We start from the raw sequence: 11,133 nt of genomic DNA on the forward strand, positions 1-11,133 counted from the left end.
ACTATGCAGAACTATTGTCATAGCTCTTGAGTCAAGGGGGGGGTTCTCTATACATTTAAACACCAGAGAGGCTGAGATTAATATTGCCAGACCACCTTTCAACCTTCCCGGACCCTTTCCTCCTTTAGCTTTCAACAAGTAAGTATTAAAACCTTGTAGGGTAATTTCTTGCTCTGTCCATGTCTCTTGAATTGCTAAAATATCACATTTCTGATGAAGGAAAGGGTTATCTGGTGAGTTAGTTAAACAACGAAACCACCCTGCAACATTCCATGAAATTATTCTAAATGGGTGTGTCGATAATTGTCAATCCTCTATTTCAATATTGTCCAGAATCTTTCCACTATCATCAAATACACATCAATTTGCTCTTTGAAGAAGTCTATTGTTAGAGGCCAAGGACGATGATAAGAGTGGAAGTTCAGATGTTTGGTCATCAGGCATTTGCATTAGAGTCATGGGGCTGGAGGCAGAGGTGGTGAAGCTGAAAAATCCTTTAATTTTTACCCAAATGGATGGGTCCACTATGAAGGAACCATGTGGATACAAGACTGTGCCTTTGCGGGTTGGGGCGGGGGGATCACTGGGAGGAAAGATCGTTCATGATCACCCCAGCTGCTAGATTCCCGCTGGTGTTGGGGGGCCCTTGGCTGCATAGGCACGATCCATACATTCTGTGGGATGAAGGGAAGGTGCAGTTCATCTCACCTCAGTGTCAAGGGCACCGGTGGAACCCACAGTGGGGCCAGCAGCCAGTAGTGGAACACCCTAGGATGTGTTTGGCTCAGGAGGAGCTACATTCTATTCCCCCTGAGTACCGGGACTTGGCCAGGGTGTTCGAAGAGGAAGAAGCTGATGAGCTTCCCCCCCATAGACACTCGGATTGCAGTATCAAAATATTGCCTGGCCAAAAACTGCCCAAGGGGCGCATTTATGCCATGGGGCCATCCGAAAAAGACAAACTGCGCAAATTTATTGATAAAAACCTTGCCAGGGGTTTCATCAGGCTGGCCTCCTCCCCTTTTGCGGCCCCGGTCCTCTTCCGGAAGAAGAAAGACGGGGGGTTGAGACTGTGCACGGATTACCGGGGATTGAATGCAGTTTCTTCGACCAATGCTTACCCCATGCCCCTGATCAAGGATTTACTTGCCGAGGCGGCCAAAGCGAAAATATTTTCAAAGTTGGATCTCCGCGATGCTTACTTTAGGGTCCGTATCAGGGAGGGGGATGAACACAAGACTGCATTTAATACACCCCTGGGCCAGTTTGAGTATTGTGCAATGCCGTTCGGTCTTCAGGGGGCACCGGGGGTCTTCATGAATCTAATCAATGAAGTGTTGCACAAGCACTTGTTCAAGGGGGCGCTTCTTTACCTAGATGATATCTTGCTGTACTCCCCCAACCTACCCTCACATGTGAAACTGGTGAGGGACGTTCTGACCATGTTGCACAAGCACAAACTGTTTGCAAAACTAAGTGTGAGTTCCACAAAACCCACATTGACTTTCTAGGATCTCGGATAAGGGTTTGGAGATGGACCCGGGGAAAGTAGGGATGTGTTAGGCTGGGGAGTCCCTCGCACTCAGCACCAATTACAGACCTTCCTTGGGTTCACGAACTTTTACCGAAATTTTCTGCCCAATTTTGTGCAGGTCAGTTTTCCCCTGACCGACTTATTGAAAATGAAGGGGAAGGGCCCAGACGCAACCAAGCCAGGGGCAGCATTGGCTTGGAGTCGGGAGTGCCAAGGAGGCTTTTGAACGCCTCAAGACTTTGTTCACCTCAGAGCCAGTCTTGGCTCACCCTGATGAAACGAAAAAGATAATTGCTCAAACTGACACGTCTGATGTGGCCATGGGGGGGCAATTCTCCAGGAAGGGGGGGATGGGTTATTACACCTCTTGGCATACGTGTCTAGAAAGTTTAATGACACAGAACACAATTGGTCAGTTTGGGAGAAGGAGGCGGGGCCCATAAAACTCGCCTTGGCCACCTGGAGACACTGGCTAGAGGGTGCGTGAGTCCCGTTCGAAGTATGGACTGATCATAAAAACGTAGAAATGCTCAAAACACCAGTCTAAACGCAAAACAATTCCAGTGGGCTGATTTCTTTTCCAAGTTCCAGTTCACCCTTCATCATTTTCCCAGCTCCACCAACTCTTTGGCCGACGCCCTGTCATGCCTCCCCCAACATGACAGCCAATGAGAAATTATTTTGGACTCGGTGTTCACGCCTTCCCACCTGGGCGGGGCGGTGATGACACGTAGCCAGACTCGCCCTGCCGTCCTCCCCCTTGCGTCACGGCCACCTGACACTTCCCAGTCGGAAAAGCTGGGGGGGGATCTTGGCACAGCAAATTCGCCTTGGCCTTCTCGGAGGGTGACAAGGCGATTGTTGATGCAGAAGGAGATTTCGAACTTCGGGCTGATGGCTGTTGGTACTGTGGACATAAACTGTTTGTTCCGCTCTCCCTCAGAGGAGAGGTGTTACATGCAGTGCATGGCTCTAAATTGTCGGGACACTCGGGTTTTGTTAAATCCCTTCAACTTCTACAGCAGCAATTCTGGTGGCCGCAAATGCGTAAGGATTTGTCCTCATTTGTCAAATCTTGCCAGATCTGTGCCATGAGTAAACCCCAGCCAGGAAAAGCTCCGGGTTTACTGCACCCCCTTCCAACGCCAAACCAACCCTGGGAGGTGATATCCATGGACTTTATTACGGATCTCCCACCAAGCAAGTCAATGACTGTCATTTGGGTGGTTGTGGATTTGTTTTCCAAACAGGTGCACTTCATTCCGTTTACCTCCCTCCCCACGGCTAAGGCACTGGCAAAAGTGTTTCTCCAGCATGTTGTTCGTCTACACATGCTCCCAGCCAAGGTGGTCTCGAATAGGGGAACCCAATTCGTTTCCCGGTTTTGGGGGGAGTTTATGAAACTAATGGGGGTGGAACGGGGCCTGAGCAGCGCCTATCACCCAGAGACTGACGGCCAGACAGAACGAGTTAATCAGACTTTGGAGCAGTATCTCTGTTGTTTCACAATCTACCAACAGGATGATTGGGTCGATCTGTTGCCCCTGGCTGAATTCTATTATAACAACATTTGTCATTCATCTACTGGACTATCCCCATTTAAGGCTTTGTATGGTTATGACAGCCCGCCGGTGCCTTTCCTGGAAGGGGACATTGACTGGGGGGGGGGGGAGATGTTGGATGTTAATATCCAGCTGTCAGATCATAATGATCTATGTGACAGGAGGCAAGCTGTTGATAACAGGTTCTGACCAGTTTAGACCAGCTATGGTGTGAGGTCACTCAAATGTATATAAGTGGACAAGTACTGCTTTGTATGTTCTCTTCTCTGGATATGGTGTTTGGCGGAGCAGTTTGTCAGTGGATTGTATATATTGTAAATAAATCTGTATATAGTTTACCACAGGACTGTCTTGGTGTGGTGCTATACAGAACCTACTCTGCATTTTGAGTGCTGGTGAATGCTGGAGTGCTGGTGTGGCTGGAAGAGTCCTGGTGGCTGGTGGTGCTGGAAAGCTGCTTTACATGCACAGCGCAACAGGGTTATGGGCCCAGAGCAGCGTGGAGTCAGAGCCAAACTGAGAGCGAGCGTGCAGCTGTGAACCGGGAGCTGTGGGTGACGGTTGCTGAATTCTTCCAGGAGTGGGGGAGTGGAACCTGCCTGGGCAAGCCTTGGCTGTGGTGCGTCATGCTGCGAGAGAGAGAGAGATAACAGTTCCAGCCTGAGTGAGTCGAGAGAGCTGGAGTGAATTATGGCTTTGGTGCCGACAACGCAGGTGGTGGACAAGCTAACTTCCACAAACTATGATACGTGGGCGTTTCGTATGAAACATTATCTCATCAGAGCGGGCCTCTGGCTTTATGTGAATGACCCACCTGATCCAGTTCCAGCAGGAGATATGACGAAGGTCGAGAGGGCTCTGGCATGCATCGTGCTAGCCGTGAGTGATGACCAGCTAATACCTATTCTGTGAATGCCAAAGATGCATGGGATTCTTTAAAGGCAGTCTGTATTCAAAAATCTGCTGGCACAATAATGTCGTTGATGCGGCATCTCTACAGAAAACTCCAGGGTCCTGGGGAGACGGTCCGGGAGCATATAAATGCTTTAACAGAGCATTTTCAGCAACTGGAAGGGAGAGGAAAGGTGATATCTCTGGAAGACAGATGCTATCTTGTTTTAAGCTCCTTATCTGCTGTGTTTGACACTTTAATCACCTCTCTGGAAGGTCTGCAACCAGAACAACTAAATCTGCAGTTAATCATCAGCAGGGCACTAGAATACGAGGCTAAAGTCAACACTAAGCTTTCTTCTGTTACCTGGCAGCGAGCCCAGCCTGTGGAATCCTTGGGGACCAGCTGCAGGAGGAGGAAGGAACCCAGCATGAAGAGTGAGCCTGTGAAAGCACTGCGAGTCAGAAATGCTTTTTGTGCAGATCTATGTCTCATCTCAAGAAATCCAGTCCTTTGCAGCAAAAGAAGAAATCAACCATTGGACACTATGACCTTTCGTCTAGGCGTCCCAATGCATCTCTTGTGCTAACAGGTACTGAATTAATACATGAATGGGTGTTGGACAGTGGAGCCTCACAAATATTTTGTAAATATCCTGATATGCTGCAAAATCAACAGAAGGCACAGCAACAACATGTAACTCTGGCAGACGGCCACACAGCTGACGTGGTGTGCTGTGGAGAACTAACTTTGCCCATTCTGAATTACACATTTCAGAATGTCCTTTGTGTCCCATCCCTTGAGAACAATTAACTTAGTGTCCTGGCCTTGGACCGAGCTAAATTTGAAATTGTTTTTGGAAATGAATCATGTTGTATTAAGAAAGGTGGGAGGGAAATGGCTACAGCTAAATTGAAGAATGGTGTTTATGTGTTGGGAGGTTCTGAGACAGCAGCTACAGCAAGCGTGCCGGGAAACAAAAACCCACACCATGAGTGTTTACACCTATTACACCGTCGTTTGGGGCATGCGTCATTTAATGCCATCAACAAAACACCAGCCTTGACAGACAGAGAAGGGGTGAAGGAGTGTAAAACATTCTTTGATTGTCAAGTGTGCAAGCAGGTCAAGTCACAGGCATTTCCTGTAGCTAGAAAAAGCGAAAGGGTGTTTACGCATGCTTTGCAACTGGTACATGTGGATCTAATGGGACTGTTCCCACCTAGTCTGTCCCATAATAGATTTGCCCTCGTGATCACTGATGATTTTCCAAATTATTCCTGGGTGTACATATTGAAAAACAAGTCTGATACTTTTGAAACATTGAAGTACTGGTACAGGAAAGTTAAAAATCAGTTGGGTGAGTTAAAGGCTGTGCAGACAGACATGGGGGGAGAATTCATGTCTAATGCTATGAAGCAATGGTTTCTTAAGTTAGGGGTTAAGCACCATATTTCTAACCCATCGTCGCCACCGGAAAATGGGGTGGTGGAGAGGAAGAACTCTACCCTACAAACAATAATGTATGCCATGCTAGCAGATGCCCAATTACCAAAGTCATTTTGGGCTGAAGGTTTAAAGTGTGCAGTATATGTGTCTAACAGAACTTGGTCTAGAGTGTTAGATAATATACCTTATACCTTGTTGTATGGCAAACCACCTAAGCTCAACTACCTATGCATGTTTGGTTCTAAGGCATGGGTCAACATACCTGTAGATCAGCACAGGAAGGGTGGTTCCAGGTCAAAACAGATGCTCTTTTTAGGTTACCAACCAGGCATGAAATCTTATAGATTTTCTAATGACCACCATCAAATCAGTTTCAGCAGATCTGCCAATTTTACTGAAGGCAAAAATTGGCACAGTATCCATGCAAATTCTTTACCTGAGCAGGCAATATTACCTGTTACTGATGAAACACAAACAGTAACAAATCCTGTAATTCCTGGGACAAGTTCTTATCAACCTAGTGCAACAGGTGATGTTGAGAGTAGCACACCTAGGAGGTCTGAGAGAAGTACTAAAGGTTTTCCACCACAGAGGTATGGTTTTGAGGCACAAGTGGCAAATTTTGTGAGTGTGAGGGAACCTACATGCTACAATGATGTAACCATGATGCCTAAGGAAGAAAAGCAAGCTTGGTTAAAAGCAATGCAATCTGAATATGATTCTCTGTGTACAAATGAGGTGTTTGAACTATCTGATTTACCTGAAGGGAAGAAAGTAATAAGGTGCAGATGGTTGTACAAACTGAAACCAGTACAAGGTGAAATGCCACAAAGAAAAGCCAGATTGATCACCCAAGGGTATACTCAAGAGTTCGGGATTGATTATGATCAAACATTTGCGCCAACCGTAAAAAGCAACACTTTAAATGTGGCTCTGACAAAAGCAGGTGCAGAGGGGTTGCAAGTTCAGCATTTTGACTTCACTACTGCATACCTCAATGCAAGCCTTGATGAGCAGTTATACATGCAACAAATTCCTGGGTTTGAGAATTCAAATCCTAACCTGGTGCTAAAGTTGAAAAAAGGGTTGTATGGTCTAAAACAAAGTGGACATTTGTGGAATATATGTCTCACTTCAACTTTAACTGACATGGGATTCAGGCAAAGCATTGCTGATCCATGTATGTTCAACAAAGTGGTGAATGGTGATAAGTGTTATTTGTTAGTGTTTGTTGATGACATTTGTTTTATGTACAAACAAGCAGAGCAACTGCACTGGTTTGAGCAAACCACAAAACAATACTTCAAGTTGAAAAATCTGGGTGAAATTCAGCTGCGTTGTGCCCCGTGAAGGGGAATAGCAAAGCCGCCGGAACATCGGAGTGATGAAGCGATAAAGTTAAAGCTGGAAGAAAAGCATACGCGACTAACTGTGAGTTGGTGATCAATATAAAAGCTGTCGCGTGAGCGAACACCGTCCCCCAGGAAACCGAAAGGGAGGAGGGAGGATTCCCCCCCGCAGTTAAAAAGAGACTTTTAAAAAGTGGAGAGAGGGGGCGAAACGAAGAACTGATTAAGTGAGTTACCTTTTGGAAGAGAGTTGAGCGCAGGCAAGAGGGAGCCATCCTCGGGTGGCACGGCACGAACTCCCAAAGTATAAACAAAGTTTGAAAATGGCGATGCAGAAAGAGAGAGATAAAAAGGCTTTGGAGAGCCTGAAGAAGACGGGAGGAACTTCCTGCCCGAGTCCCTCGTCTGCTGGGACTCCTGTCAATCAACAAGAAGGTGAACTTGTGCGCCATCTGCTGGAGGAACTGCAGAAAATAAACCAGAAGCTTGATAACATGGAGGCTGCTTTCAGCACTTAAAAGAAAAAAATGACGGAGACTGCTGACAAGGTAGATGAAATTGCAAAGAGGTATCTGGCGTCAACGGAAGAAATCCAGAGTGTAAAGAAGAAAGTTATTAAAGTGGAAAAACAACAGATAAAGCAGGAAAATAAATTTTTAATGCTTCAAATGAAAAAATCAAACCTGATTCTACGATTTCAAGGACTGAAAGAAGAGAAACAGGAAGACCTCAGAGATATATTGGCATCAGCGTTGGCACCACGGATCCGCAGCGAAGCGGGAAAAATAAAAGAAGAGATGGATTTGGCTTACAGAGCCTATTCCAACTATACAAAGAAGAACAAGCTGCCGGCAGAAGTGGTAGTAAAATTTACCAAGCAAAATCTCCGGGATCGAATTCTAAAATCAGTTTCAGCAACACCCTTGAAAATTGCAGAACAACAAATTCGTGTTTTGAAAGATATTCCATTTGAAATTAGAATGAAAAGAAAAGAATATAAAGGACTGACTTTGTTCTTACAAAAACGCCAAATTAGTTACAGGTGGTTAACGCCAGAAGGACTGGTTTGTAAATTTAAAGATAAAAGAGAAAGGATTGATTCTATCTTGAAGGCACAAGAATTTCTGAGAAAGCACGCCAACACAGAAGAAGAGGCAGAACTCGCAGAGTGGATATCGGGAAGAAGCGAAGAGGACAGCAGCTCAGAAGGAGAGGTGAAAGAAGAAGAAGTAAAAGGAGCAGCCGGAGGTCCAAAGTACAACTTAAGAGAAAAAAAAGGGAAAACATCTTAAATTTTGAGGACTTATCTGGACAGTGCCATAGAAGGATTATTAACCCTAAATGACTTTACTAACATATTAATTGCCTGATTTGAAAGGGAAAAGAAGAAACAGACGATTATCCAACTACAGAAGAAGACGCAAACTGTGACTTGAACTTTGACTTTAATACTAACAGATTAATATACCCGTATTAACATCACTCAACACTTTTCTTTGTCCCCCTATATACCCTTCCCTTTTTTCCTGAACCTTAAAGCAAAATTTCTCTGCTTTTTAGGAGAGGGAAATAAAAATCTTTATTAAAAAAAGAAAGAAAGAAAAATCTGGGTGAAATTAAGCACTATCTGGGAATGAATATTACCAGGGATGCAGAAGGCTATTTTGAAATAAGCCAGGAAACCAAAATTGTGAAACTGTTAGAGAAACATAATATGTTGAATGCAAATTCTGTGTCAACTCCAATGTCTACTGGCTATACCAGGGAGCCAGATGATAAATTGTTTGAACAGAAGGAATTGTACCAATCTCTGATTGGATCATTAACCTATCTTGCAACATGGTCTCGTCCTGACATTAGTAATGCTGTACATATGCTATGTCAAAAGAGTGCAAAGCCCTATCTGAGGGATTGGAATGCTGCTAAGAGGATCCTGAAATATTTAAAGGGCCCATCCAAATGTAAGTTAGTGCTGAGGGGAAACCAATCTCATCAGGTCCTTGCTTACGGTGACTCTAATTGGGGAACCAACAATGATGCCAAGTCAACTACTGGCTATGTGATATTTGTAAATAAGTCTTTAGTTATTTGGAAATCTGTAAAACAATGCTTTGTAGCGACGAGTACGTGTGAATCTGAGTTTGCTGCAATTAATGATTGTGTAGTACAACTTGAATGGTTGAAACAGCTGTTGGAGGATTTTGACATGAAATGTAAAATACCTATGTTTGTTAAGTGTGACAATACAGCTGCTGAACTACTTGCAGATTCTCAGGGAATTAAGCCAAGGTCTAGGCATATCAATATACGGTACCAGTATGTGAAAGATACTGTACAGAGAAAAATTGTTATTCTGCAACATTGTTCATCTAAGGAAAATATCGCAGATATGTTTACCAAAAGTTTAGATGAATCAAAGTTCCTGAACCTTAGAAATCAGCTGAATATGATCTAACTAGGTGGTATATTAAGGGGGAGTGTTGGATGTTAATATCCAGCTGTCAGATCATAATGATCTATGTGACAGGAGGCAAGCTGCTGATAACAGGTTCTGACCGGTTTAGACCAGCTATGGTGTGAGGTCAGTAGATAATGACTCAGCAAGATGCTGATTGGTCACTCAAATGTATATAAGTGGACAAGTACTGCTCTGTATGTTCTCTTCTCTGGATATGGTGTTTGGCGGAGCAGTTTGTCAGTGGATTGTATATATTGTAAATAAATCTGTATATAGTTTACCACAGGACTGTCTTGGTGTGGTGCTATACAGAACCTACTCTGCATTGAGTGCTGGTGAGTGCTGGAGTGCTGGTGTGGCTGGAAGAGTCCTGGTGGCTGGTGGTGCTGGAAAGCTGCTTTACACGCACAGTGCAACAGGGGAATGCTGCTCAATGGTGTCAACGGTTAAAGGAGTCTTGGCCGCTCCTTTGCAAGACTTTGGATGCAGCCAAGGAGGCGTACAAGGGTCAGGCTGACAAGACAAGGGTAGAGGGATGGGCTCTGTAGCCTGGGGACTCGGTCTATGTGTCTACAAAAAACATTCAGGTTTTGCGCCCTAGCCGAAAACTTGGTTGGAAATACATTGGTCCTTTCAAAGTGAAAAGAGTAATCAATGATGTGGCAGTGGACTTAGAGTTACCTAAGAACTTAAGGAGACTACATTCTGTATTTAATTTCAGCCTCCTGAAATGGGATTCTGGTTCCAGTCCTTGGTGTCCATCCAGACCGGTGCCCCCTCCTATCTTGATTGTGGGTGAAGACCATTACGAGATTTCTAAAATTTTGGACTCTAAGATTAAGAGGGGAAAATTGTTGTATTTGGTTGAATGGCTTGATTTCGGACCCCAGCACCTCGAGTGGGTGGAAGAAGGGGATATTCGGGCCCCTCAGTTGTTGTGGAGGTTCCAGAGTGACTTCCCGGACAAACTGGAAGAATTCCCAGAATAACCGGGAGACCTTCCGGGGTGTACGGGATAATCAATTTTTGAGAGGGCAGAATGTCAGCTATGCTGCCATGATAGTTCAGGAGGCCATCGGCTTCCCTTTTTTTGTGTAATAATTACTGCTGCATTCCTTCTGTGTTTCCTCTCTGCTGTAACGCTGTTATCTCTAAGATGTGCATGTGGTGTAGTGTCTGGCGCTAAGGGAAAAACCGTGTGAGTGTTATCAGTTCCCAGCTTTGACTCTAATGGTCTGGGGCTCCTTCTCCCACGCGCGGGACTGTGGCTAATTGGCCTATGGAAGGGGGGGTGCATACGAATACCCTATATCCCATTATGCTTGTAGGGGCGATGCCATTAACAGTACCTTTGTTACTGCCTCTATAGCTCTTCAATAAAATATAACCTTTATAAAAAAACTAAAAGAGGAGCTAACCCCGATTTTTGAACTTCTGTCAAACGAAATAAGGGAAACAAAGTTGATTCCAGAAACATGGAAAGAAGCCAATATATCACATATACCGAAAGAAGGACAGGATTTAATGAGTGTAAAAAATTACAGACCTATTTCACTTTTGAATAATGATTACAAATTGTTTGCCAAAGTTATATCTGAAAGATTGAAGAATTATTTGAAAGATACCATTAAAGAAGAGCAAGCTGGGTTTTTACCAAATAGACAAATCAAAGACAATTTAAGAATGGTGATAGATGCAACTGAATATTATGACAAACATCCAGAAATGGAAGTTGGTTTTTTCTTTGTTGACACGGAAAAAGCCTTTGACAATTTGAACTGGGATTTTATGTTTCAAGTTATTGAGAAGATGGATATTTGCCAGTCATTTTTAAATATAATCAAGGCAATTTATTTGGAGCAGAAAGCATCATTGAATGTAAATAAAGA

The sequence above is a fragment of the Gekko japonicus genome, unplaced genomic scaffold, assembly GCF_001447785.1.
Source record: "Gekko japonicus isolate JY-2015 unplaced genomic scaffold, Gekko_japonicus_V1.1 scaffold6731, whole genome shotgun sequence".
NCBI lineage: Eukaryota > Metazoa > Chordata > Lepidosauria > Squamata > Gekkonidae > Gekko > Gekko japonicus.